The sequence below is a fragment of the Aquarana catesbeiana genome, linkage group LG08, assembly GCF_042186555.1.
Source record: "Aquarana catesbeiana isolate 2022-GZ linkage group LG08, ASM4218655v1, whole genome shotgun sequence".
Taxonomy (NCBI): Eukaryota; Metazoa; Chordata; class Amphibia; order Anura; family Ranidae; genus Aquarana; species Aquarana catesbeiana.
In genome coordinates, this window is record NC_133331.1 from 165,432,142 (window position 1) to 165,454,983 (window position 22,842).

Consider the following 22,842-nt stretch of genomic DNA (forward strand, 5'->3'; position numbering starts at 1 on the left):
ATGGGGAAATGGACAGGTTTGTTTATTGAAATCATTGGATTGGGGCAGCCTTTATTCTCCAGTTTGTGTGACAGTCTTAGGCCCCTTTCACACAGGGCGGATCCGCTCAGCGGACTCTGCTAGCTCAGTGGGGGATTGCTCTGTTGATCCCCGCTGAGCAGGCGGATGACAGGTCCGTCTCTGCTCACTGTGCAGGGATGGATCTGTCAGAGCCCTGCTGTCCTCTATGGGAGATTGGACGAAAACGGATCCGCTTGTCTGTTTTAATCCGATCCCATCTGCTGGACGAATTGTGAATGTATCGCCATACGTCTGTTTTGAGCTGATCTTATTGGATGACATGCAGATGTCAGCGACGCATCTGACATCCGCCTGCCCATACAAGTCCACTCGGATCCACCTGAAAAACGGACAGGTGGATCCGAGCGGGACTATCGTGTGAAAGGACCCTTAAGCTAACCTCGACCGGTTCTACAGGAACTGGACAATTTTTATGTGTGTATAGCCCTGTCTATTCAACAGAGGCCAGTCTAATGATTGGCCTCTGTCAAATGGTCTTACTGGAAAACTAGCATTTGATCTGTATGTTCTTATTGGGGGTGGGGGCTGTCTCCGCTATCAAAATGCAATTGGGCAGCAGGGGAGATGCCTGCATCCATTTTACTTGGGTGGATGCGAAGTTCTGTGAATTTTTCTTTTTTTTTGTATTATAAGGCTGGCCATAGAACCATGTTTATGTTGAAAACTTATTGCAGATTGGTTAAGGAAATATTATGCCACTTAGGGCTTGTTGGTTCATACTAGCCTCTGCGTTGCAACACAGTGACTGGTGTGTGGTGCAGTTTGGCTGAAATCAGTGCAGTGATGATCGTCTGATATCGGCACATCTCTCCGTTTCCTTTTTTCTCTTAAAGTGTCACAAAACCCACATCATAAACTATCAATAAATGGTGTATTATAGGCTGTTCATACTCACTCAGTCACTATGAGATTCGTTTTCTGTATTCTGCAAAAACCCTGGTTGATCCTGTTGCTCTCTATCTCCACCTTCTGTCCATGTCCCCAATTCAGCTAGGGATTTTGCAGTTGTGGTGGCAACTCTGTACATGCTCAGTTTTCAGTGAGTTCCTATGCTGAGCATTTCCTCCCTATCACATCTGAGCAGCCCATGTGACTATAGAGTGGGCGTATACACAGTGGTAAATGAAAGTTCACTCCCTCTCTCCTTCTCCATGTCCATTGATCAACTAAACACAATAGGAGTGGGATATTGCATGTAGATTAATGGAGGCTTCACCGCCCTCTTATTCTAAGACACATGTTGGTGCGGCATGAGACAGCTTGTGACTGGCAGAAATCCACCTACACTATGTTATTGCCAAAAAATAATAAAGATTTGACTTCAAATATATATTTGTATGACAACTTAAAATAGTTTATTGGTATTATTTATTTTACTCTGTATTCCAAAGGCTGTTTTTATTTTTTTTTTTATCTTGAACATGTGACCAGCAGCAGAGGACTAGAAGCTCCTCCTGCTTATGTTTCCTTGCAAACCGTATGGGAGAGACCTGGGTTATGTGACAGCTATATATCGATTAGGAAAAAAGGTATTTAGATTGCCTTTCACTGCCCTGTGCTGAAAAAAGGTATTGCATTACTGTATTTTTTTTCAGCGTACAACACTGCAACAAAGTGGTGTGAACCAGGCAGATAGAGAGGGAAGGCATTTTGCTATGCCATGCAGTGAGACTGCGCTAGAATAGCCGGCCACTGCATGTGGTGTGAATAGACTCTAAAAGCTACTTATTTACTTACTTCCATTCAGAAGTATAAAGGAGATTATTACAGAATTTGTTTAACTTAGCGACAGGGTTGCTTTTCTTTAAATTTTTTTAATATGGCAAAGCTTCTCAGATACATCAAGTCATCGCAGAAAATCTTCCACGCTATTAAAAATGTAATAAATCATTAATACTTGGTATATAAGGATAACATGAAAGAGGCAAGACCAATGTATAAAATTGATGGCTTCATGTGCACAGCTTTGCATATACTACAGGTACCACTATGCTCAACAAAGGGGCCGCAAGGCCCGTGAGAAATAGTTATAGAATCTGTCAATGAAATTGAGACTAATGGAATTGAGCTAATAGGACAGAAAGCAAAACCGGTATGCTGACAAATCTTAATATTTCTACATCACTCGTTTGACAGGGTTCCTTTAAGCATCTTCACACATGGCATGCGGTTCGGTTGTTGCTTTCATAAAATGTTTATTAATTTTGAATAGAGTACAGAAGGGTGAGAACCTCTGTAAACTTTTTATTAGTGTCAATGTCACTGTTTGGGAGATACTTTTTTGTTTTTTTACTTGTCTTGGTGGCAGAAGGTAATTGCAAATCCAGAAGATGTTTCCAGAACTGGACGTAAGAGGAAATCTTGCAGTGCAAGCACCTGGTCTAATGACAGCTGTTAGAGGACATTTCTGATCACTTTGAAAAAGTATTTGCTCACTTTGGGCATATTTATAGCTTCTAGTTAATTGCAGTAATGCGTTACATGTATTAGCAAGTTGCAGCATCATATTCACAATGGCACCCCAACTCACTAAGGCAACTAACCTCTGGCATGCAATGTACCACAATACACAATAATGCTCTGCTGTGCACTGTGATGTGCTGCGTTAAAACATGGTGTATGATTTTTTTTTTTTCCATCTGTTTTGGTGCATTTGAGGCCAATTCATTTGAGTGGGCTCCCTTAATGCAACACACAGGTTATATGCTGCACACTGGTAAAGTCAAGGTATCCATGAGAAACGAGTAGAAAAATTGGAGGATGATGAATAAACGGATATAACTTGCTTCCATAAACCATGAAGTAGCATTTATTATGTGGCCATAGATGAAGCACACAGTCCATATAAAAACAGTGATGTGTGAACGACACAATCTAATTTAATTTAAAAGGTTAAAGCCCAGCCTCAAACACTAAATGGAGGACCCAGCACTTCTGATGGAAACAGGCTCATGGTTCACATACCAGCCTGAAGACTCGCTGGGATCAGCTGTTGGTGTCCCACAGGGAAGGTACACTTCAGTGTGATGTGTACTAAAGCTGGAGCCCACCAAGAAGATGGCCGCTCACAAGATGAAGACAATAATGTGGCAGGCCAAGGGAGATGACGTGGCCACTGCGGCAGCCCATGTCAGGGGAAGGGGAGGGACCAGGGGGCTCTCTCTCCAATCAGATAACATGTTTCAAAGCTCTCGACTTCTTTGTCAAATCTTTAAGTCAATACGATGCAAGTTACTATGACACATAACTGCTAGCCCGTTCTATGGTTGGACGCCTTGGGTCTGTGTGTTGCCTTTTTATCTTGATTTCCCTTACTGCAACACACATCAGTGTTACTAAACCCACAACAGTAAAATCAGTCTGTATATGCAGCATAGCATGCTTGTTATACTCAAGGTGGAACTTAAGAGGTTAATCCTCTGCATTGTGTAAAAAGGATGTTTTATCCTGTATGCACATATCCTTCCCTCCTGCACTGTCTATCTGGTGATGGCCCGCTAACACAGGCAGGGTAGCCAACCTGCACATGCTCAGTTGTGTCTTTTATGCTGGAGAGAACATTTACTTGTTCTCAGAGATAGCAAGGTCACATGATATTGACATCACACATGTGGGCGTGTATACAGGCTGTAGTGGAAATCTCCTTCCTGAACTCACACACACTGGAGAAACTGTGCATTTTATCATGTAAATATGGTGCTGTATACAGATAATCCAAAAAGGTATATAGTGGCAATATTTTAATGTAAAAAGAAGATTTATAAGCTGTAGGGGGCGGGGGGGGGGGGACTCGGATTAACTATTTTAATATTACTGAGTTTAGTAACACTTTAATCAATCACTCCAGAGCGGATAAGCTTGGATGGACCCTTCTGTTTTCTCGGGGACAAGAAGTGTTAGGAAAATCTCAAATGGGCACAATGTAAAAAAAAAAAAAACTTAACAGGTTCTTGAATCTTTACCTATTCTATCCAGCACCAAAAAAGTTTGCTTTTAAAAAATACTAAAAACATTAACTTGAGACACTGGAGATCAGATTGACAGCTGTGTTGAGCAGATATTTTACAGTTTTGCCAAGGGTTATGCCCCGTACACACGGTCGGACTTTGTTTCGGACATTCCGACAACAAAATCCTAGGATTTTTTCCGACGGATGTTGGCTCAAACTTGTCTTGCATACACACAGTCACACAAAGTTGATCGTTCTAAACGCGGTGACGTAAAACACGTACGTCGGGACTATAAATGGGGCAGTGGCCAATAGCTTTCATCTCTTTATTTATTCTGAGCATGCGTGGCACCTTGTCCGTCGGATTTGTGTACACACGATCGGAATTTCCGACAACAGATTTTGTTGTCGGAAAATTTTATAGCCTGCTCTCAAACTTTGTGTGTCGGAAAATCCGATGGAAAATGTGTGATGGAGCCTACACACGGTCGGAATTTCCAACAACAAGGTCCTATCACACATTTTCCGTCGGAAAATCCGACCGTGTGTACGGGGCATTAGAGTTTAGTGTTTTAATTCCTTCAGATGTACAGTTTAAGTCCAGTGAAGAGATGGCATTGCTAGACACTGACCTACTTACATGTATTTCTATCAATTGCCTTCTGAGTGAATTCATCATGTAGCACAAACATTAATGAGGTCAGCTGATGGAAGGGATTTCAGCAATGAATGGAAAAGCAGTTCTTAGAATTGTTGTAACAAGTAGGGAGTTTTAAAAACAGAAGCTCTTGTGACAAAATATTTTCTTTTTATTCTCATCATGGCCTCAAAACAACAATTCAATAGCGCCTGCTTCTCTTAGTAATTAGTGATGAATACAAACAAAAGTATATTTATTTAAAATATTTCATAATTAAACCAGTATGTAGACAATGTGGCTAGGCTAGATTCTAGCATGTCAAATAAATGGTGAAGATAGCAATTTATGAGAAAGGAAGTTCATTGTGGCTTATTGAGATGCCACATGACACATTATAATTAAAATTCCATGTTTAATCTGTACAGCATTAAGGCACATTATCTGTGACACTCTCTTCACCTTTCCTGTATTCTAGCTAAACTTCAGTATCTGAGTGTTCTGTGTTTGAAATCATTTTTCCATAAAACTTCTGGCCTGACTGTCGGCTGAAAGTAGTATGTCTGGTCTGCATTTTGGTCTTGCTTTTAACCTCCCTGATCCTTTATAGCCAAGCTTCAAACTTTAACAAATTTCCATTCTCTCCCGCCTGACAAGGCAAGAGAAGCCTCATGTATGAGGGAAGTCTCAAAACAGACACTGTAGGCCAGATTGTCAGCTGGGGGAATTATTTTTTTAGTTAGTTCAAATATTCCTCTTTCGTATAGCAAAAGGGCATACTTCATAACTAAATCAGATCTGATTCACACAATCCATATTAAAAGCAAATCAATAATGTATTCTCCTTTACGCTAATAGCTTGCCATCAAAGAGTGCTGCTTGAGCACCCCAAAGTTCCTAAAAGTTAGAATTAGCTTAGGCATTTCCCCCAAATACCTTCAATTCTTTTAGTTCTGTTTTAACCAGCCATCTGCTTCTCATTGCCCTTTCAATTCAATGTATACCCAACATTACTGACCTTGATTCAGCTAAAGTCCTACATTTCTCTTCAGGGAGCTGGCATAATGCATGCTTGACCCTTGCCAAATAGGCTTAAAGTGTTCACTTTTCAGAAAAAATGAAAAGTTGAACACTGTACACCCTCCAGTCCCCCACTACACTTACCTCTGGGAATGCTGAGCTTTCTGCATGCACAGTGAATCCATCTGATCTGTCCTGGAAGCACTACACATGGAAGAGGGATAATAGTAGGTATTACAAATGCCCGGCCAACTGGACCAACTGCGTGGACACTGATAGCTCATAAGTACCGGGAAAGGGGGGTGGGGAGGGTGTATGGTGCTAATTTTTTTCTAAAAAGGTGAACTAACACTTTAAATTGAAAAACTGTCTCCCTGTAGGCTTGTGGTCCATTTAGGAAATTGCTGGCTGATATGTGTAATGAGAAGAGCACATGATATTGGTGGGGGGTGGTGGCATTTAGCCCCAACTTAATTTATTTGCTTTATTTGTTATCCTGTAGAAATTTGTTTTCTCATTGGCTGGCTGGTATTACTTAAAGTGTAACTCCAGCTTTTAAAAGTCTATTTGAAAAACACTTGTTAAAGACAGATTCAAATAAAAAAAGCTGCAATACACATCACCTCTCCAGTGCTGCCCACAGACTCACATTGAAGTCCAGGACTACGGTTCTTCTGGGTTGAATGAAGCCAGTCCAATAAAATCCTTTCTTGTGAGCCCACATGGACACACTCTTTGAGTTGCATTACCATGTCTTTCTAAGCTCACAGCAGAATACTTTAGAAAGGAATGCTCTTTAATATTAACGACTGCCCATCCCCACCACTGAAAGAAAGAGGAACCTGGGACTTCATGTGATTGTCCCAAGACTGCTAAACCTAAATTGACTATGTCACTAGGGTGTCCAAATTAAAGTAACAGCTTGTAAAAGGCAACTCTGTATATTTCTTTTCACAGGCTCTTGTCTTAAAACTACACTGCATAGTAGGTTTGCAGCTGCTGCCAGTATCTTACATTTTCGGGTGCTGCAAATACCCCCCAAGATGTGCACTGTGTTTCCTGCCATTAGTAGTTTATTTTTGTTAACTGGAAATGTGGTTTAAGGTCCTAGCAATGGTGTACCAATAGAAAAAAAATACAGTTTTTCAGATTTGTCGGCTCCGTGGGTCCTGTGATGTACATTTGATTTTGTTTTTGCAGACGCATCAAAACTATTGTAAATTGGAACCCTCATTGTTATACACAAGTATTTACTAAGTTTTGTAGATTTATCTTTATAGTCTATTCTTCTAACCCAGCATTTATAATCTTCTAATCTAAGCAAGTAAATATATTAACTGTTTTATTCTTTTGCTGTCACCCTACACTGCAAAGCTCAAACAGGGAACAAATCGGAAAACCTCAGGGAAAGTCTTACATTTTTTCCCCTTTGCTTTTTGTTAATTAAGGCAAAGAGCCAGTCTAATCCAGGTGGCATTCCTAAGATCTGAAACAATGGTCTAACTGAAAGGACCGCTTGATGTATACCCGCTCATTTTCTAAATGAATGTTTCTAGCTTGAGCTAAATGCTGCTCCTATTAAAAAGATTTACTCGCATGCACAGACACATTGGAAAATGTTTCTAACTGCTATAACTTGTTAAAACAAAGGGATTTGAACTTTTGGCAAGACTGTATTTCTACTCTAAAATGTATGATGTGCGCTTTACACCTATCCTAAGCATTTTTATGAAGAACCTGAGAAACAAATTTTAAATACTCCCATTGCCTGACGAGGCATTTTTTTTGCATTAAAGTGGTTGTAAGCCCTATTCATGAAATCCGACCTGGACCACATATATCTGTAATGTTTACTGATCTCTCTCCAAAGCTCTGAGTCCCGTGTCTTTCTGCTGCTTCATTCCTCTGTTATCAGCATGATAACTTCTGACAAGTTCTCTGACACAGGAGATAAAAGCAGAAATTTTGTGTTGGGGGGGTGCTAAGAGACAGATAAGCAGAGAGCTTGTCTATTCACAGTACAGCTCTGCAGGTTTCTTTGTTCCTCTGCCTATGTGGGGGGATGTGTTGTTCCTTTTCTCCACTCAGCTCTCACACAGTGTATGCCCAGACTCCCCTCCCATTGCTGAATGAGGAAACAAAATTTGTAACACAGTGTACACTTTCTAAAGAGTGTAGGAAGCTTAAGACAGCCGATATACAAGTAAAACTTATGTAGAAGGATTTGTTTCATCTCTGTGTATCTGAGGCTGTTCACTTCACTGGGTATATGGGAGGGTGTACATCCACTGTAATGCCAAGACCTAAAGCCTTTCCACCAGTAAATCCTAAACCTCCTAGCCCTTTACCTAAAAAGTTCCATACTGTCTGAATACAACAGTGTTATTCAAATCACGGCTACAGTAAAAGGATCGGGTTCATCTTAAACCCCCCCCCCCAATAAATGATCCTTAAGATCCCTTTTTTTTTTTTTTTTTTTTACTTTCCTAAGGTGGTGGTCACGTGGCACTGTGTCCCTGAGGTTTTTTTGTTTACTTGCTGAAAGGTTCCTTGGGTGTCCCTGTCCCTGTCAAGACCCATAATTAGTTGAGGTCATGACGGGACTGGTGATCTCAGGATGGGTGGAGGGGGGGTGTTTGTTAGGGCATCCCAACACTGGATCAGCGACCCATCCCCCCCTTTCAACCAGTAGTATCAATAAGGGACCTGGAAATTCCTATCTCTGGCTTCACAAGGTAAGGAGAAAAAAAAATGTATGGCAGGATGGGCTAAAAATTGTTTAGCCTGAGATGGGGCTTTAACATTGCGACAAAGACATCTGAAACCCTTGCCTTTTAAACCCTTTTGTTTATAAACTTGGAGCAAGTGACATGGCCTTGACGCATCTTTGGGAGAAGCAGTTGTCGGGTAACTCTGCTGAACATCACTCCCACAAGCCCTTTCTGTAGAAACCACATGACTGGACTTGACTTCTCCCACCTTGTCCAGCTTTACATTCTGGCATCTTGATAGTTGTGTGAGGAACATTCGGAGATTTACTTTTATACACAGTTAGCCAGAGCTTAAATGGGAGCATATACAATATCTGGAGGAAATAAAGGAATCATCAGATGCTTACTTTGTGTCCTAGAAAAAAGCCACCAGATGTGATTGCAAAGGAGAATGTCTACTTGTTATGTCTATTCATGTTTTAATACATGAGGCACAGTTGCTCATTGTTGTGCAATATTTATTTTGCATTGTAACTAAGGTGCAAGATGTAATGCCTATAGAGAAGTTTATTCTCTATTTCCATAGTTGTATGCTATCTAGTAATTTCCCTGCACTCAGCTCATGTACAAGTCTCACCAATTGAAGTTTGGTACCAAGATTAGATTATGAGAGAAGGTTTGGATCCTGAGGTGGCAGATATCAGCTTTGGGGCATTTGTTCCACAGGTGTTAATCAGGCACGTACAGTAGGATGGCTGATCGCACACAAATTGTATAATTATGCACGTGTTAGCACCAGTCAGTTGACTAGGTACAAAACCAATAAGAAGCTTTATTATCCAAGGTTCTTTTCATTATTGTCAATGGGCAGTCCAACTACTAAAAGAAAATTAGGAATTAGAATGAGAGCACTTGCAATGACAATGGCAGCTATAGGTCTGATCAGGTATTGTGTAGAGAATCAGTGTGTTTAATGACCACACACACCCATTCACTCCAGGGCCAGTTTGTCCGATACCAGTTGACCAATCAAAATGTTTTTGAATTGTTGTAGGAGAAAATCCACACATGGACAAAACATGCAGACTGCATGGAGTTACAGACCCTGGTGGGATTCAGATAGAGGAGCCAGGCAAAAGCAAGGCATTAAGCAGTAACCACTTAGCCACCACGCTACCCCTCTGATATGTAGATATTTTAACTCCCCTTTAAAGATTAGTGAAAGGAAAAAGTATTTTGTTTGTTATATTTAATTTTTCATTATAGAAATTTACAGGAAGAAGAGAGAGAGAGTGGGGAAAAAAATACAATTAACAACATGGAAGAACGGTGTGTGTATGTTGACTGAAGCCTGCCCAGTGTCCTGCGCCTCGGGACCTACACCGCGCGTTTGCAATATGGCATTGCAGACAGACTACGATGAGGCTACTGGCTCTGCACCACCTGGCATTCTGGAGGTGATGGCGGCTATCACCTCTTGCCAGACTGCACTAATCTCCAAGATAGAAGCAGTCCAGATTTGCTTAATCGAACAAGATCTGGATAAAATTCATACCAGGCTCGCGACTGCTGAGCAACGTGTCGTGGATGTGGGGGACTCAGTGACAGAACATGTGGCCTCTATTTGGGCCTTGAAAACGAAGGTCAGAGCCCTTGAATATAGAGTGGAAGCCACCGAGAATCGGAGCCACCAAAATAATCTTTGCATTGTGGGGCTCCCTGAGGGTGTGGAGGGAAAGAATCCTACTGTTTTCACAGAGGAACTGCTACGCTGTCTTCTACCTGTGACCCAGCTCTCCCCATACTTTACAGTGGAGTGGGCTCATCGGGGGCCACCTAGGCCTGGCCCTGAAGGGTCTCTGCCTCGTACCTTCGTCCTCCCAGCTGCTTAACTTTCGGGACAGGGATGAACTGCTTAGGGATGCTCAAGAGGCAGGAAAGTTGCCCTCCCGCAACGTCAAGCTCCTAATGTTCCCGGATTACACCATGGAGACCCAGAGGCAATGCCATTCCTTTGATTCTATCAAGGCCGCCCTGCACACTAAAGGCATCAGGTACAGCATCCTATTCCCAGCAAAGTTGCGGGTGGTTGATGGTGAAACCGTGAGATTCTTCACTAATCCCAAGGATGCCACTGCATGGCTAAAAGCGTTACCCCCATAGCACTTTCAGCACTTGTGAGTTTTATGCAATCATTATTTAGAGCTCAGTCCTCATGCTGCTGCAAGAGAAACAGAAGTTCTAGCATGTTCCCCTGAAGCTTTCTCATTGTTCCTGTTGTCCCTTGAGCACTGCTTGCTGACAGAGGATGTTTACGAGGGGTAGTAGAGGCTTCTCCCCCTGTTACTGATACTATGATCCAGGCTGAAGATGACCCTTGGAAGAACTAGCCCTCACTATATGGTTCTATATGTTCTTGTTGCCTGTTCTTCTTGCAACAGACTAAAGTATATGCCCCTGGTCAATCCAAGTCAAGATTAATAGTAAGCTTACATTGTTCCAGCATCTCTATGTCTGTTCACTTTGTGTGCTTTATACAACATACCTATGTCATGTCTATGAGACTTAGAAATGTCCCTGTCTGGTTACACGACCCCCTCATAGGATTTAAGTCCTCGGACTAAGTTTGGGACTCAAGTGCTTCTCAATGTTCTGGGGGGCACGGGGTGGGGGGTGGGGAAGGTTAGCCGTTGCTGACCATGGTTGGACTAGTTCACTGTTTTTATGTTTTTCCCTATTTTATGCTGGTCTTTTTTGTTCTTTCTTAATGACATAAGTAAAAGATTCAGGTGTAGTAATGCATCTGATTCTAGTATTACAGATGTTGTCTATGAATGTCGGCATGAAGGAATGGGTTCCTACCCTCTCATAGGGTCTGAGATTTGAAATTGTTGAACCCTTGTATCCTTTATTATCTAAGCCATCCCACCTATGGCTTACTTTACAGTAGTGTCATGGAATGTTCAAGGCCTCCACTCTGCTGTTAAACATTCGCTAGTATTTAACTATCTAAGGAAACTTAACCCACATATATGTATCTTGCAGGAAACTCATCTAATAGGGTCCTGAGTCTGAAAAGGGTCTGTGCACATTATCACACATATTCTTCCAATTATGCTAGGGGTTTCTGCATCTTGGTGCATAGATCCCTGCCCTTTCAGCTTCTGGAAGTAAGAACCGACCCAGGCAGCAGATACGTACTCATTCATGCACTAATTTTAGATGTCCCATATGTGATTGCTGGAGTCTATCTGTCCCTCCCCTGCTGATGTTGATGTACTGCATTTGTTGATGTATAATATTACTCAGTTTAATGTAGATAATGTGCTGAATGTTGGTGACTTTAATTTAGTACCATCCAGAGAACTGGATAGGCTTCACCCCTCTGGCCCCCTCCAGTCTGGACTCTCTCATTGGGCGTCTTCTTTTTCTTTGACTGATATATGGCACCACTTTCACCCTCTGATAGGGAATATACAGGTCGCTCTACTACAAACCAGACCTTGTCCCGCTTAGACTTGGCTTTTGCCTCCCCTGCTCTATTGCGGCGGGTGGTCTCTGCTGAGATTCTCTCTAGGGGTATCTCAGACCATGCTCCGTTATATGTTATAATTCAACTCTCGCCTGTGGAGGGCCGGAGGATGTGGAGGCTGTCCAAATATTGTATCATGGACCCCGAAATTCAAGAATTTCTACCAGAAGCCCTCTGTAATTTCTGGTTATGGAATGCAGAATCTACTAGCCCCTTGATGGTATGGGATGCCTTTAAATCCATGCTTAGAGGGGGAATACATTGCTCGGATAGCAGCGAGGAAATGGAAGTCTATGCAGTCTCTGAGGCAATTAGACGAACAGGCACGACAGAGGGAGGCCACCTATGTAGAATCTCCAGACTGGGCTAATTATGTCGCATGGCAGTACACCCTGAGGGAGTTATCCTTACTCTGATTTGATCTCGCTAAAAAGTCTCTACTGGACAGTACCCAAAGGGTATTTAAGTTTGGAGACAAGAACGGTAGACTGTTAGCCTGCCTAGCTAAGGGACATTACATGGTGACTCCTATTGGTAAGTTGAAAGGTTCGAATAGACAACAACATATAAGAACAGATATAGAACACATAGGTGCCTTAAGTATGTTTAGTGACAAGTTTATGGCTCTTAATGTGGATGTAAACCCAATGTCATCCTTTCTAAACTACTGCCATAGGGGTTATCTATAAGGATATACATGCCTCCTGCATGTATCTTTACCTGTGAAATGTCTCCCCTCTGTCTGTTATTAGACCCGAAAAACTGTATATTCTGTGGGTGGGTCTGTTGTCTGGAGCTCAGTGTGTGGAGTACTGATGTCAGTAGACTCCCCGCCCACCTCTACACTCCCCTATGCATTTTCTCCTGTTCATTTCTAACACTGAACTTCTGCTATGACCTCTAACATCCAGTGAAAAGACAGGAAAGTAACCACATGACTTAAGCATGCCAAATCATGGTGAGGTGTGGAACAGCCAATCCTTGCAGAGCTGCTGAAGAAAGGAGTTGGGGAGGGAATTAAAAAATAATGCCTGTGTCTGAGGCTGTCACTCACAGCAAGGGAGAGTATTTGACAAAGTTTTTCTCAGTTTGTCAAGATTTTTCTCACTACACAATAAAAGAGGATTGCTCAGAGATGGATTAACTCTGTGAGGCAAGACTGGGCTCAAATGATAGGAAATCTTATACTCTACAGTATGATATAAAAAAAAAACAAATACATTTCGGGTTTACATCCACTTTAACATGGATTGCCATAGAAAATGTTGAGATAAAATTGCAAATATATATTAATAAATTAATGACTGAAAACCATAGTTAAATGTAGAGAAAGGAAAAAAAATAAATTCAATATGGCCCTGTCGACAAGATGTCCAATACTTTATAAAAAAAAAGTATTGTGTGTGTATTTTTGAAGGATTATGGGGCCAGTACACATAAAATGAAATTATGAAATCCTACCAACAGATGCATGCTTAATGCTCAAGTAGCTGAAGTTTTAGAAGAAATCTCTGAGTGTTTATATTTGTCTCTGTGAGTTCATTCAGTCCAATAGAGCAATGAAGCATCCATTTGTTCTTCTAACAGAGGTACCTTGTCCTCCAAATGTCAGCCACTTTTGGGCCAAACTCAATTACAGAACAATTTGGATGAGTTTAGAAAAGCTGACTAAAAACTTATTTGAACTTGGAGCAAAAGAAAACATTCTTCCTAAACTTGTTTGCAGTACAAGTTTACTCAACTACCATGGTGTGTATTTCTAAAAATGTGCACAGCAATTTGCTTAGTGGATGTGCATGTACATTAGTTCTGTGCAAATAGGGCAAAAAACAAATGTTAGGCTATTTTCTGTGCAGGATGAATAAACCAGAAAACATCACATTTGGCTACTAGATGGTGCACCTTATCATAGGAAATTCTTTTTTTTATTTCAAAAGTGTTCATTTTATTGTAAAGAAAAACATACATATGCATTCTGAACATTGGTACAACAGGAGAGGTATTTATTCTTACAGGATAAGAAACAGGGGAATTCCAAGATGAAGTCCAGGGGAGTTAACAATTACTTGAAGAACTGAGGCAAGGGGTCCTTCGAGGACATCTGCAAACAATTGAAAATCTCTAGAACTGTCAATCTTGCCCGAAGCATTACCCAGAGTTGTAGTCCTGGGAATGATGGGCGACAGGAAGCCAAGGAATACTAAAAGGTCTGACAAGGGTAGGGCGCTTGACCCATTTGGCACCCGGCACCCCCAAAGGGATCTAGCTGTGCCAGGTGTGGGTCTCTGAGCCTGGTCCTACCCCCCCCCCCCCCGCCCTTCTAAACATGTCGGCTTCCTATGGACAGGATATTTCAATAAAACAACCGAGAAACAAAACTTCAAACATTCATATACACTTCTGTTACCCAATGTATAATAGGTTAAGTAGAGAAAAGAGAGGAGTGGAGTGAGAAATAGGGATTAAGAATTGACTAACATTAGGTTGTGGGGGGTCTCGGTCTGGGCTAGAGATGGTAGAGAGAAAGATGCCTACATGTTGTGCCCAGGGTTCCCACGTGGCTTCGAATTTTTTTACCGTGTCCGAGAGTATACTTGAAAGCTTTTCTTGTGCCATTATCCAGGAAATTTTCAGTTTGGCTGCTTTAATGAAAATTTTTGGTTGTTTCCATGCCCTGGCAACTGTAAGTTTGGCACCCCCTAAAATAAAGTGAATCAGCTGCCGCGTGGGCGAGGGGACTCTTGGGATCGTGCCATTGAGAAGAGCTACCATCGGGGACTTGGGTATCTGGCAGCCTGTCAATGATATTGACAATATTGAAAAATTTTCTTCAGAAAGGGCGGACTCTGGGGCATTCCCACCAAATATGGGCCATCGTTCCAGACAGTTTGCATCCTCTAAAACATAGAGGATCTACTGAGGAATACATAGAGGCCAGTCTGATGGGAGTATAGTACCATCTGGAGATCACCTTCACACTGGCCTCCATGAGGGAGGTGTTTAAAACTCCCTTAAAGTAGCTGAAGCAGGTCGACTGCCATGCCTCCAGATCCCAGCTGAATTGGAGGTCCGACTCCCACGCATCCATGAAAGTGGACTTAGAGGCTGGGAGCACGAATAGATGGTCGAGATCCCCCCCTCTGTTCCGACCCCTGACCACACCACAGTTCATATGCTGTAAGCTTGGGCGGAAGTGGTTTTTCCAACCATATAGAGTGTAGGAAATGTGATATTTGTCTGAATCTGAAGTGTTCCGAGGCAGGCAAATCCAGTTTGTTAATACAATGCTGAAGGGAAAAGGGGCCTGAGGGGGTGAGAAAATGTCTGATTCAGTATAGTCCTTTGTCCAGCCACCATTTGAATGCTAGTATGTTCATGCGTGGGGGAAAGTCTGGATTATTGAATAGGTGAGACAACGGTTCGGTTTGCTCGCCGAGGTCAGAGCCTTCGATGTGCGTAAATGGTCCCAAAGTGCCAGGGAATGAGACAACGTTGAAGCCATGATCAGTGGCCTGGTCTTTGTAGGGCACCACATCAAAAAATCTAGAGTGTGGCGCGGAGCTGCTCGTCTTTCAATTTGGGTCCAATCTGGTTTTTCGTACCTGGAGTAAATAATTGAGATCTGAGCTAGTCTGGCTGCAAAGTAGTACTAAAGTAATTTAGGTAGGCCCAGGCCCCCCCTTTTCCTTTGACAGTACAGGGTGCTCTGTGGAAGTCTGTAACCTCCCTTACCCCATATAAACAGAATTTTACTCTGAAAGGCTCTAATGTGGGCCCTGTTGATTGGGATGGGGAGAGAGTGAAAAAATATAGCAGTTTGGGAAGAAGGGTCATCTTAACAGAGTTTATTCGTCCTATCCAGGATAGGGAGTGTTTGAACCAGACCTTTAGTTCTACTTCTACTTTGCGAAACATCGGTGGATAATTACTATTGTATAGGGATTCTGTCTTAAGAGTCAAATGGATTCCAAGGTACTTGATGGACTTTTCATTCAACTCAAACGGGAAAGAGTTTTGTAGCAGGTTAACCGTGTTTGGCTGGAGGGAGACGTTCATGGCAAGGGATTTGGAATAGTTTACCTGAAGACCTGATATTCCCGCGAAAGCATCTAGTGTCTGACATAGGTTGGGCAGGGATGTGATAGGGGACGTAAGGAAAAAAAAGAATGTCGTCCGCATAGAGCCCGCATTTGTGAGTTTGAGAGCCACATGTTGCGCCCTTTATATTTGGGTTTTCCCGGATTGCGATTGCAAAGGTTTCAATCGCTAGTGCAAAAATTAGCGGCGAAAGCAGGCAGCCTTGCCTGGTACCTTTTTCAATGAGAATTGGGTTCGAGTAGTATCCTTCAAGGCGAACCCTAGCTTGTGGTCGGGAGTATAGGGCACGTATTAAGCCCATGAATCTGTCTCCAAAGCCCCGCCATTCTAGGATGGTGAAGATATATGTCCAGGAGACAGAATCAAAGGCCTTTTTGAGGTCTAAAGAGCATAACATGCCTGATTGTCTGGGGCCCCCTTCCCAGTTAGATTGGAGAATAGCTACTATATCGATCGCCCTTCTAATTTGGTCTGGGCCCTGTTTGCCTGGTATGAAACCAACCTGGTCTTTGTGAATGTAATTAATGAAAGAGGAGAAGCGATTGGCGAGGAGTTTGGTCAATATTTTCAGGTCACAGTTCATAAGAGAAATCAGCTGATAGTTACTAACTTCCTCTGGGTTTTTATCTTGTTTAGGGATTACCGCTATAAATGCAGAATTAAGTTGTGCGTCTATCGGGTCTCCTTTGGTCTTGGCATTGAAAAATTTAACGAGTTGTGGGGCTAGAGTGGGAGCGAATGTCTTGTAATTGGGGTTAGAGAGACCGTCAGGACCTGGAGCAGACTCACGTCTGAGTCCCTTGATGACCCCTAGAACCTCTTCTTCAGAGAATGGAGCTTCCATTAACTTTTTGTGTTCCGGATTTAAAACCGGAATGGGTAATTTGTCTAGGAAGTGATCAATGGCCACAGTGTTATGTGTAGGGTGAGCTTTATATAGATTTTTGTAAAAGACCTGATAGGCCTCTAATATTTTCGTGGGGTCAGCAGTGCGTCCATGACCAGGAATTCTGATCTGTGGCATCACATGCAGCTTCCTTCTGTGGGATAATTTGGATGCTAACATGGGGCCTATCTTATCCTTCTGTGTGTAAAATTTGTGTCTATTCCTCCTGGGGTATTTTCTGCCTGAGCCGTGAGGGCTAGGTTAAGTTCTAGTTTGACTTTATCTAGTTGGACGATGAAGGTGTTTGAGGGTTTTTTTTGTGTTGTGCCCGTAGTGATGCATATTCCCTTTCCAATTTTTCTATATCCGATGTTCTTTCTCGCTTTATTTGAGAGGACATTTGGATGATTTTTCCCCTTATAAAGGCCTTATGGGCTGCGCACACAGTTTCCGCCGATGTGTCTTTAATTTTGTTTAGTTTAAAAAATTCTTGTAAGGAATTATCAAGCATGGTGACTCTGACTGGGTCAGAAAGCAGGGATTCATTAAGTCTCTCCATTGTCTCTAACCCAGTGTTGCGACTAATATACGGATGCTCATTATTAATAGAGAGTGGTCAGACAGTACCGTGTCTCTGATGCGGGATTGTGTGACCAGAGGAATCACATGGGTGGGTATCAGGATGTGATCGATTTTGGAATGTGTGGTGAGGAGCAGAATAATGTGTGAAGTCTCTCGTGGAGGGATTCAGTTCTCTCCATATGTCCGCCAGTCCCTGTGCGTGTATTAATTTGGCTATTTTGTGGCTAACCTTACGGGGGAGAGTGAGCTGCTGTCCGTGCGGCTTGGATTTATCCAGGCCTTGGTCAAAAGCGACATTAGAGTCATCCTCCAGAATAACTGTGCCCTCAATAATGGGATTAAGAGTGTCAAAGAGGCGAGTGAAGAAAGCCGCTTCTCCCTTGTTAGGGGCATAATAGGAAACCAGAGAGTACATTTGACCGTCAATAGTGAAACCTGCCCTCCGGATCTTTAGTTTCCGAAAGCAAGTTGAACTTGCATGTTTTTGAGGAGGCGATGGCCACCCCTTTGGTTTTATTTTCTGCCTTTGCCAGGTAAAAATTAGGAAAGCGTGCGTGTAGGAATGTGGGACTATACCGAATTGGAAAATGTGTCTCCTGCAGCATTATGACATCAAGGTGGAGAGACTTGTAAGAATTAAAGATTTTTCTGCATTTGAGCGGGGAATTTAAGCCCTGCACATTGTGCGAGGGGACTCTGAGATTGGTTGGTGTGGTGCTAGTCATCAGAACAGAGGTTGGGGGTGTAGACACACCCACTGTCACTTACTTTGAGAAGTCCTCGCCCATGTCTGCGCGAGACCGGAGTCCTCAACGTGGGTGATGGGTAATGCTTGATGAATTGTAGCCATGACCCGAGCTTATCTGCCGGATAAAAAAAAGGTTAGCTGTTGCATGTTAGGCAATGGAAGGAAAAAAAGGGTAAAGCAGAAGCAGAGAGGGAAAAGGGAAACTTCTCCCCAATGAAAAGATGAATCCCGGGGGGAGAAGAGAACCCGGGGAGACATCGAGCACCTAAAAGTAAGGTAAAGGTAAGGCGCCCAATAATCAAAAACTGTTTAGCTTTGTAGCGCTGCATTGACTAGACAAGAATTACGAACCCATACAGATCTAATTGCGAGCCTGAACTAGTTATAGGGGCAACTTTAAAGGCACAGTAAGATAGCGTAACAGAAAACTTTGTCGACCCTACGGTTTTCCCCCCCAGGGGGATTTCCCACTCCTCCTCCAATTCTTGAGAGCATAAAGAGGCAGAAGGAGGGGGGGAGCTCGATATAGTGGGAAGGTGTGTGAACAGGAGGTGGGGAGGGGAGGTAGGGGGAAGGTAAGAATGGGAATAAGGAAGGTGAGTCATAGGACATGGATTTATTCTGTTAGAGAGGGCTACCCCCACTCAACCGGAGGGGAGAGCCTGCTCCTAATTTGTGTAAATAACAAACAGAAATCACCAAAAAAAAGGGGGGGGCAGCCACAAGTGAGCCTCATGTTTAGCGTGGCTGAGGACCACGATTGGAGAAATAAGGAGTGGGGCCCCTAACCGGCCGTTTTACTGAAGTCAAATGTTAGTATATCTAAAGTTACGTTAGAGCAAAAAAAGAAATTGTAGAAAAAGGGAAAGGACACCGAAATAGAAGATAACCAGGAGCCAGGGCTTCTCTGGGGTGGATGCTCAGGTGGGACATTCTTTCCCTGATCTTCGGGTCTTCGTCTTGTTCCAGAGGGGGGTCGATGGGCTGACGGGTGGAGGTCTCTTGGTAGATCCTGATGCGGAGGAGGATGTTTCCATGTCTGAGTCTTGGGATATAATCTTCAGGTCCAGTAAAAGTTTTTCTCCCAAGATAAAGTTTGAGAAGGCTTGGTTTTGACCTTTGTAAGAGAATTTTACTGCGAACGGAAAGGCCTACTTGTATTTGATGTCTTTCTGGGTCAAGGCAGACAGCAATGGCTTCAATGTGCGTCTGCGTTGGATGGTTGAAGGTGAAAGGTCAGCGAAGATCTTGACTGCATGACCCAAGCAGGTCATCTGAGGGATAATATGCGCTTGTTTCATGACTGCTTCTTTCACCGCGTAGTAGTGTGGTTTGACTATTATGTCTCTAGGTAAGCCGTCTTTCCTGGGGGGGGCTCAGGGCTCTGTGTGCCCTATCCAGCTTCAGGTGGTGTTGTTGGATGTTAGGTAGCAGGATTTTGATAAGTTCGTGGATAGCTACAGTCACATCTGTAACGGTTTCTGGGAGGCCCCTGACCCTGAAATTATACCGTCTGGATCGGTTCTCAAGGTCATCTATGCGCGATAGTGCTGTATTTAGTTGGTCATGTAGTGTTTGGATTAAATCAGAGTTCTGGTGAGAAACTTCAGCCGTGAGTTCCACTTTGTTTACAATTGCTTACATCCGGGAGCCTATATTCTGTAGGTCAGATTTAATGTCCCCTGTGATTTTTGCAGCTGTGGTAGCTAAGCCCCTCTCTAGCAGGGCTGACAGCTTGTTGTATAGATCTGCTGCATTAAAACTGATCCTGTGGATGCAGGCCTGGCGTGGAGAATTCAGGGTAAATGGGCCTGTTAGGCCCTGCTGGTGAGAGGGCCTGGTCTCCTAAAGTATGGCCGATAAGGGATTCCGTGGAGGTAGGAGAGGGAGTCAGGACTTGCTGGCAAGGCCCATAGGTTAGAGCGGTGTAGATCACGGTGGCAGGGGTGAGGACCTGCCTGTGTTTTGTGGCTCCGTCTATGCAGGCAGCATGCTGCTGTGTGCCAGAAGCGGCCGCGGCGGCCATCTTGGTGCACCCGACCCAGGTGGAGGCCTCTAATTGCGGGCCTAAATCTCGGCGGGCGGCCGCGATGCTCATCCGGGGGTAACCCCTGGTGGAGGAGGGACACGATGCCCTTGCTGGAAGCGGACTTACGGAGCACTGTTGGAGGGGCGGGTTCAGGCGGCCATATTGCTACACCTGGCTTGGATGGAGGCCTAGAGTTGCGGGCCTAAATCTCGGTGTCCCCCCCCCCCCCCCCGTAGTGGGGGGACACGATCCCCTTGTTTGGAGCGCTGTGTGAGGCTGAGAGCGCCGCTGGTCTAGTGAAGAGCGGAGGATCGGGCTCAGGCGGCCATATACGATCCCTCACGCATGCGCACCGCTCATAGGAAATTCTTATGTTACTTGGGGCCATATAGTGGCCAAATGCAATAGTTTCCAAGTTAAATCAACAGAAACATATGTCCAGCACAGGAAAACGTCTAATAACATTTGTGTTTTGCCTTATTTGCACAGAACAAATGTCCATGCACTTTCACTTGGCTAATTGCTATGCATGATACATAGTGGTTGTTGTGTATGCTTATTTATCTTTGTCAAAATAGTTCTGTAACATAAAGTAGATCTTCACCCTGTGAGTAAACTTCCTTTCAATAACCCCTCCTTTCCTCCGCTACATGAATAGCGCTGTCTTTTTTTTTGTTTACCCCCCCATCATGCATGTCACTCGCCTAGGTGATTGATGTTGATACATATATGAAATGTGCACAATACACAACCTGGTAAGCAGGGGTAAAGAAAAGAAAACTTGATTTTATTGGCCATCTGTCTTTTTATGTACTGAATATAACGATCACTGGTCATTGCCCTTTTTAGGATTTCTAAGAGGCAGGATAGAAAATGCTGTTTCACAAGATTTATCTAATCATTGTGCACCCCTGTATGATTTGCAGGTGTTGCAAGGCTGCTGAAAGACAGTAAGATTTGGGTATATTTACCAACTTATTTAAAGCTGATCTTTTCACCGAGTAGATTACTCACACATGCATTTTATCATTTAAAGTGGATGTAAACCTAATTTATTCTTGCTAAACTACTGCCATCTATAAGGATATACATGCCTCCTGCATGTATCTTTACCTGTCAACTGTCTCCCCTCTGTCTGTTATGAGAGCTGAAAAACTGCAGATTCTGTGGGTGGGTCTGTTGTCTGGAGCACGGTGGGTGGAGTCGTGATGTCAGTAGACTCCCCGCCCACCTCTACACTCCCCTTGTCAATATGCATTTTCTCCTGTGTATTTCTTACACTGAACTTCTGCTATGATCTCTAACATCCAGTGAAAAGACAGGAAAGTAACCACATGACTTCAGCATGCCAAAACATGCTGAGGTGTGATACAGCCAATCCTTGCAGAGCTGCTGAAGAAAGGAGTGGGAGGGAATTAAAAAATACTGCATGTCTCTTAGGCTAGTCCACGAGATGTAAATCACCTGTCACTCACAGCAAGGGGGAGGATTTGACAAAGTTTTTCTCAGGTTGTCAAGATTTATCTCACTGAACAATAAAAGAGGATTGCTCAGAGATGGATTAACTCTGTATGGCAAGACTGGGCTCAAATGATAGGAAATCTTATACTCTACAGTATGATAAAAAAAATTTCCTTTCTGCTCGACTGTTTAACCATAGGATGTGGCACAATTTTGCAGTCAATTGCCGACCTACAATTTTGTTTCAGTTTTAGTAAATCAACCTCAATGTGTTTGCTTATTTTTTATGCCAGTGCATATACTGGCATATATGTCTTGGCATACCCTTGTGTTAAATAGAAGAAAGTTCATGTAGCTAGAGTTATTAGTTTGTAAGCGTGTAACCCTGTTAGGTTATATGTGTAAAATACAAACAAGAATTCTTCAGTCTGTGCATTTGATAAAAAATTGCATTAGCAGAGTTGACCTCGCTTGCATTTTAAAGCCCTAGTTAAGAATTGTAGATTATGTTAAAAGCCTATATCCCTGTATTTACTGATTGTTTTGACAAGTTTTTTTTTTTTGTAAGGTGATCTTTGATTTTGGCAGTTTTTCATCATTTACAAAGTTTGAGTAAGCAAAGTGTAAGGGTTCACTTCTAAATATATTAATTTTCTAAAATGCCAGGGACAACAAGCTGTGAAAATCTGCATTTTCTTTGCCTGTGTCTTGGGAGCTATTACCACAGGCCCATGTCAGTGCAAGTATTACTTACAATTCAGCCTGGCTGTAAGCTTGATTATGCTACATAGAAAACTGTATGTCAGACCAGGTCTAAAAACAGTTGGCTGCCTGCAATAACACGGATTGGCCAAATTTATGCAGTGGCTGGGGTTTATAGCTCCCCATGTATGGCTCCTGGCAATAAAACTTATGAGGTTTGTATGTGAAGCTGAGGCCTGGCTCGTACTTCTCAGTCCTGGACGACATGTTGCTTTCTACATTTGTGGTGTTGATCAATGCAGATTGCTGAAGAATTAACACAAATCTGTACTTATACTGATCTTTCCCTATGATAACTGGTCTGAAGGCACAGAGGAATAAAAGTCAAGAGGGTATCTTTTTTTTT

General features: G+C 43.0%; 1 protein-coding gene across 7 annotated transcripts in view; it reads left to right on the plus strand.

Moving 5' to 3' along the window:
• USP54 (ubiquitin specific peptidase 54) overlaps window positions 1-22,842 on the plus strand; it is a 249,867-nt gene that overhangs the window by 126,612 nt on the left and 100,413 nt on the right. The window lies entirely within an intron of this gene.